Here is a 7,867-nt window from a genome sequence, read left to right on the forward strand (position 1 = left end):
TTTAAAAGATTATGACGATGGTTATGATTAAATTTGGAAAGTTGGAAATGTAGATGTTATAAGTTGGACAAAATTTAATTGTTAATAAAACTTGTGTGGAATGGAGATAGCCGAATATAAAGGTAGTGATATTTTTTAGTTTAGTAAATAAAATTTATAATTATAATTATACAAAGCTATAAGTTGATTGGAGCCATTTTTTAAGTTGTTTGGAGCCAAAGCAACCGTGCCTACATGTCATATAATATGAAGTCAGGTATAACCGTAAGATAATTATATATGGAAACTTAAAACCCTAAATCTTGCATATCTGAAATCTCAGTACTTAGTAGTATAAATAATAACCTACTTACATTCACATTCACAATAGACTGCCGACCCAATTACCCCATTCACCTATCTTCGTTCCCTATCCCTTTTCTTTAACCCCTTCCTCCATCGTTCATGTTTTATAATTAAGGTGATGTGTTGTTGATATACGTAGCTATTGTTTCTGTGAGTTCCTCTTCCTGGTTTGTGTGTTTTCTTAATTGAGAAAGCTAGATCGAAAACAATGGAGCAGTATGAAATACTGAAGGAAATTGGGAGTGGATCATATGGGGTTGTCTGGGGAGCATGGGATGAACACACAGATGAAGTGTTTGCCATCAAGAAACTGAAAATGAGGTGCAACTCGGCCAAAGAATACATCAACCTGACAGAAGTCAAGGCACTGCGCAAGATGAATCATCCAAACATCATAAAGCTCAAGGAAATCATCAAAGAAGACGACAGTTTGTACTTGGTGTTGGAATACATGGAATGCAGTCTGTGCGAGCGTATGACATGCAGGAAGAAGCCTTTTTCAGAGGACGAGATCAGAGACTTGTGCTTCCAAATCTTTCAAGGTCTGGCATACATGCACGACAACGGCTACTTTCATCGTGACCTCAAACCGGAGAACCTTCTTGTTTCCAAGGATGTAATAAAGATTGCTGATCTTGGTCTAGCTCATGAGATGAATGGCAAACCGGCCACTGATAATATTGGGTCCCGCTGGTATAGTGCCCCTGAAGTTCTTCTTGGGCAAGAATACGATTCTTCAGTTGATATGTGGGCAATGGGTGCAATCATGGCAGAACTATTTACACGCCGCCCACTGTTTCCTGGTAAAAATGACGGAGATCAAATGTATAAAATCTGCAGTGTGATCGGCAGTCCAACAGAAACCACATTCAGCATCGTAAATAGCAACTATCTTGTATTCCCACAGCTTCCTGGTGTCCAACTTTCTTCGCTGTTACCATCAGCAAGCCTGGAAGCACTCGATCTGATTGCCACGCTTCTTTCATGGAATCCATCCGCGAGGCCGACAGCTATGGAGGCACTTGAGCATCCTTTCTTCTATACCTGTTACAAAGTTCCTCCACCCCGACCCATACCTCTGGTATTCAAAAGTTGTGCATTTTGTTATCAAAGGGAGGAGGATCCAACCAAACAACTGATTCGTCTGCTCCCAGAAAATCCATTTTATGAAACAGTACTAGATCCTTCAGAAAACATGATTCGTCTGCTCCCAGAAAATCCACTTTATGGTTCCGAAGCGGTAGATCCCTCTGAAAACTTTAGGCGTCTGCTCCCACAAAATATGTTTGATGGTTCCGAAAAAGAAGACCCCTCAGAAAACATGGTCTCTCTGCTCCCAGAAAACTCATTACCTGCTTCAAAGAATTGCGGATTGTTAAGCAAAATGGAGATGAAGCGGGATTCGTTGAAGCTGAAAACAAGAACAAAGAATTGCACAATTTGTTTGGAAAGTGATGCAGGTCACATTGATGGGCTAGCAATAGCATATATGGATAAGTTGGAGAAGAACAAGAGGGGTAACGGAAAGAGACTCAACTTCAAGAGGATCAAAGGAAAGAGGCTCAACAAACAGACATAACTCTTGACGGATGGATCTAACTTCAAACCCCCTCCACTGCCCAAATTCTGTTGTTTTGGACTCCAGTATTCCCTTTTCCTCAAAATTTAGTTTGTTTCGGGTTTTAGAACTATTCTGTTTTATTGTAAATCAACTGGTTTCCATCAATCATGTGAATGGTTAGCAAATTAATTTCATAATTAATTAGCGTGTCAATTTTAGTTTTTAGATAATTGGCAAAATATACCTCTGGAATTTAACATGAACCTATATAAAAGATGGAATGTAACCTTGGGATTTAATATGAACTTCCTTAATTTGAAAATTCTAAAACAGTTATAGTATTTGTGCTTCCCTTTTGGTGACATCAAGAAAGGGATGTAACGGAAGAACTGATGCATCGATTTGCTCCTAGAACCAGAAAATCCAGTTTACTAATTTATAAGTCAGAAGGATGCATAGTAATGGTTATTCGACATTAAAGATGCATGGTTGAAAGTTTTATTGCATTTATATAAAAATTTCATGTTGAGAGCTTTAAAAGTATTTTTGAAATTTCATTGAACGACTATAGCCATTTTCAAAGAACCAAACTAAAATAAAAAATCACTCTTGTGTTCCGTTATTGCACTTGGTTAACATATGAATACTATATATATATATATATATATATATATATATATATATATATATATATATATATATATATATATATATATATATATATATATATATATATATATATATATATATATGGATTTCATTAATGCTATTACAACCAATATGATTCTCACAATTAGAAAAAGACTTATTCTTGCGGTGGTTGCATGGGTAATCCGTCCAAATATACTATACCGACAGATTTCCAACTAGAAAATCCATGGAAAAAAGGGTGCGGGTATTCTTATCCAATATTTTCCAACAAAATTGGCAACATAAATATTTTGTTTGTAATTCCAATGGATTTGAGCTTTTACTTTTTGGGGTTACTTTGTACATATCTTGGTTAAACAACAAAATACTGTATTTGCCCAACTTAAAATTTAAATAATAATAATAATAATAATAATAATAATAATAATAATAATTGTCTTTATCCTTATTAACCTTTAAAATAACATATTTGCCGAAATTTTTGTTATAAACTTTTTTTTACAATTTGTAATCAATATATATAATTTGTAATTATTATAACTAAAAGAAAAGTAATAAACTCACTATATTTCCCTTAAATAACAAATCGATTTTCACATAATAAGATCGTCCATATTGACCTAGCTCTGGATTGTGATCACACCTGAGTATATACAAGCTCTAAAACCTCCATTGTTATTTGCAAGAATCACAAAGATCACCACAGATTAAGAAATCAAGAGGAGAGACTCGCTATTACATTTGATTCAAGGTTTTATCTTCAAAACTTACGATTGGGGGAGGGATTCCAAACCCAAATCAAACCCTTTCTCCTGTTGTATATACACCAAAAACGTAGAATGAAGTTAAGGGACAAAGTCTTATGTTCTAATAAGATTTCAAGAGGGTTTCTATTTTCAAGGACTATATAGTGAATGTATCTTTTCTTTTTAATTTATAATGATTATAAAATATAGAAATTTTGTTATATAATTTTAAAAAATAATGATAAAAAATATTTGGTTAAATACCAAGTTTTAAATTTCTAAAAAGGTAAATATGATATTTCAATTTAAGGTTGGACAAATATGATATTTTGAGGCTTAAGAAGGGCATCTACGAAATCCACTATAATTTTTCTGACAGATTTTAGACATAAATATATATTGTTTGACTATTTTCTATGTAATACTGACATAATGCTTTAGTGACATTTTACCGATAGAATTTATTTTTATATTTTCGGAAGATTATCAACAAAAGCAATTATTGATAATTTTTATGGCATTTAAAAAGCATTCCTCTCCTTGAACCAAAAGTTCGTTCACATGTAGAAAGAAGACAAAATTCGAGTGCCTTTTACTTGCATCATCATACTTCTCAAAGTTCTTCGCATTCATTTCAATAATAATAGTCGTTTTCTAGGTTTTAACTAAGGAACAACTCTAAAAGTGTTCCATTCATACATTTCAATAACGCTAGTCGGTTATCTAGGTTCATCGATCATTTTCAACATGTAGATTCTTCATTTTTCCATGATTATATTTCTCTTGAGTGGTCCATGATTGCATCACCATACTTCTCAAATCTCTTGCCATCTAGACAACTGGTTATAATATAATCATCATGACAAATGAGTAGGTTTTGAAACGGGGATGGGTATATTGAGCGTTGTATTCCCATCATCATACTTGAATACTCATCTTCGTTCCCATAACCAACGGGTATTAAAGATCCCTCTCATCCCCATCTCCATCAAGGAATGGGGATTCACTGTGGGTATTTTAGAATTTGTCCTGTTATAAGTCAAAGAAACGTTAAACAAGCCAAAGCTTGCTCCATCTTGACTAACAAAAATGTTAAAAAGCTCATGAACATTGTTTTATATGAACTCTTAAATGAATATTTTTCGAAGCAGAAAACCAGTAAAAATCGAACAAATGTATTAATTTCATTGATTAGTTCCTTCACAAGCTCAGTTGCTTACGAAACTGTCCTAATTTTGAATTTAAGATTAAAACACAAACTAATCAACTCTAAGATTCAGCCGAGTTTGGCACTTTTTAAAAAACAAAAACGGTTTCTTGGAATTATTGTCCTTGATATGAACTAAAGGTGTCCACTATATGAGATTATTTTTCATAAACCTTTTAATGTCATGTCATTGACACATCACCAATCAAAAAAACTTAATTACGCTCATAATATAAGAGCTTCTTCATATGTGGCACATCAATATAATTTATATTATTATATTATTTTTGTACAAGTTGACTAATTATAATTGGTTGAATATAAATAAGTCCACCAAAATGGTAGAAAAAGCTCCAAAAAAGGCATGTTAATTAACAAGCTCTCATTAAAACTTATTGTGAAAAAGCTTCCAATATACAAAGATGGTTTTTATAGCTTTTTCAAAAGTAAAAAAAATTGAGAAAGCTCCTTCTGGAAGGTCTGATGATCTATTTTAGTGGGCATTATTAGCATTAAGTTTTTATATAAGACTTTCTATATATATATATATTTTTTCAGGCACAATCATTTCCAAATTAGAAACCCAAAAAAAATACAATATTATAAGCACTCCCTATAGGAGAGTTTTCGAAACACCCCTATTTTAATTTATATTTTAAAAACCATTTAAAATACTTTTTAAAGTTAAAGTCATCATTTGCAGAAATTAGTTCTAAAGTATAAAAAAATCTTCACAAAGCAATTAAGTTTTCAAAAAGGTTATAGAAGAGAGTTACAATTCAGATATCATACATAAGCTAAGTAACCATTACATTGTAGTGGCTTTCAAAATATCTTGCATCCTCTAACCTTATTTGCTACAAGAACCTGAATACATGTTAAAAGGTAGGAGGTTAGGCATTAGGAATTTCTAGTGAGTAATATTAATATCTGGACCTCACCACATTTATAGTCAAAGATTAACTCAATCATTGACCTTTGATGAATTCCCTAATAATTTTTTGATAACACATAACTCATATCTTTAAAACTCTTGATAACATCTTTAGAATATTAGTAAATCATTACTCTTAATTCTCCAAAATATTTATAATATATAAAAATTTAAAGTTCGTAACAACAGAAAGAATGAAATGCAACATGAAATTACATGTACCCATTCTCGTTCATCTATTTGTCCCGATCTCCATTCTCTTTTTGGTAGCAATGAAGGCTATGACATATTTAGCACACAAAACCCTATGTCATGACCTAAGCAGTTAATATCGGCGATTTGCAGACGATTTCCATGTGGCATATCAGTTATTGGTACCTTTCAAAACACAAAATATCGGAACCAAAAAAATTGGTGATATTTACTGATATTTAACCAGTATTTATTGATATTTCCAGGTGAGATACGGTTAAGTAGTTTTAATTGTTGTTGTTAGTTTTAACTCATGGTCTTAAGCCTTATTGTCATAAGTTAACCAAACATGTTGTTATGTAAAGTACTTAATTGTTAGTTTTAAGTCATGGAATCATGGTTTTAAGTCTTATTTGATCTTATTGATGTGTTAAATGTTAAATACTTATGTGTTAACTTGCTAATTGTTATAGGTTTGACCATGTTCTTGTGTTAATTACTTAATTACTTAATTATTAATTGATGATGATGATGATATTCGAGTTGAAGTGAAAGATCTTGATGAATAATTGGACGTCTTGGTTGGTGTGGACTTGGAGAAACATTTCATGGCTTACCATTATAATATGTTTCGAACATTCACCCTTTTGAGTTCTGACCTTTGATATTAATATTCTATATGTTTTACGTTTATATATATATATATATATATATATATATATATATATATATATATATATATATATATATATATTCTGCATGATATAAAAACACCAATATCCCATCGTGATAACATATATCTCAAATATCGGCCCTTGACCGATATTTGATTTTGGACAGCTATAACTGCATAGGTCAAGGCCGAGCATCAGAGGCCGAATGGAAAGCTACAGCCTCTGGAGGTTCCCATGTGGAAATGGGAGCAGATTTCGATGGACTTCATCACCAAGTTGTCGAACACAGCAAAGGGTTTTGATGTTATTTGGGTCATCGTTGATCGATTGACCAAGAGTGCCCATTTCCTGGCGATTCGGGAGAGTTCTTCGGTCGATAAGTTGGCCGAAGTGTATATCCGCGAGATCATTGCTCGCCATGGAGTTCCGGTCTCCATTGTTTCTAACTGTGACGTTCGGTTTACCTCCCGTTTTTTTGTAGAAGTTCCACGAGTAACTAGGCACGAGGTTGCACTTTAGCACAACTTATCATCCGCAGACCGAAGGCCAGAATGAGTGTATGATACAATATCTTGAGGATATGTTGTGACCCTATGTCATTGATTTTAGTGGGAGTTGGGACTCCTACCTACCTCTTGCGGAGTTCTTCTACAACAACATTTTTCACTCCAGCATTGTTGTTCCGCCTTTTGAGCTCTTGTATAGGCGGAGATGTCGTACCCCAGTCTATTGGGGCGAGGTTGGTCACAGGGTTATAGGGCGGACAGAGGTGGTCCTTCAGACTATGGAGATGATTCAACAGATCAGACAGAGATTGCAGACTGCTCAGAGTTGGCAGAAGAGCTTTGCTGACGAGTGTCGATCCGAGTTGGAATTTCAAGTCGGCAATATAGTGTTACTGAAGTCTCACCTTGGAAAGGTCTGATTCACTTCAGGAAGAGCGCGAAATTGGGTCCTCGATTTATCGGGTCATTCCGGATTATTGCCAAGGTTGGTAAGGTGGTGTGTAGATTGGATCTTCCTGAGGAGCTCAGTCAGATCCATAACACTTTCCATGTTTCGCATCTGCAAAAGTGTATTTTGGATAAGTATGCAGTGGTGTCCTTGGATGATATTCAGGTTGATGAGAGCCTGAATTATATCGAGAGACCCGTAGCTATTTTGGAGAGGAAAGTAAAGGTTTTGCGTAACAAGGAAGTACATTTGATAAAGATATGATGCACGAGCATTATTCGGAGTTGTTCTCTGTTGAAGACTTCAAGGACGAAGTCTAGTTCAAGTGGGGGAGAGTTGTAACACATCGGTTTTCAGGTATTTTAAAATTCATCCCTTGGTTTCAATTATAAGTCAATTTGGTCCCTAAAGCCAAGAATTATGAGTTGAAGGCCTAGTGGCATTTTGGTAAATTGATTTGGAGGAGTACGCTAAGCGTACATGTGTGTACGTTGAGCGTACTTAGGCGTGCCCTAGTACGCAAGGCGTACACTCGTTGGGCGTACTCATGTCAGAAGGAAACCCTAGATTTTAGGGTTTGGAAGGTATTTAAGCATCATGTTG

The 7,867-nt window shown here is 34.3% G+C and overlaps 1 pseudogene; it reads left to right on the forward strand.

Moving 5' to 3' along the window:
• Positions 1-490: 490 nt before the first annotated feature.
• Positions 491-1,924, forward strand: LOC145050934 (cyclin-dependent kinase F-4 pseudogene; annotated as a pseudogene).
• The last annotated feature ends 5,943 nt before the right edge of the window (positions 1,925-7,867 follow it).

This window comes from Lactuca serriola, chromosome 5 (assembly GCF_051521515.1).
Source record: "Lactuca serriola cultivar US96UC23 chromosome 5, Lser_US96UC23_V15, whole genome shotgun sequence".
In the NCBI taxonomy this organism is placed as follows: domain Eukaryota; kingdom Viridiplantae; phylum Streptophyta; class Magnoliopsida; order Asterales; family Asteraceae; genus Lactuca; species Lactuca serriola.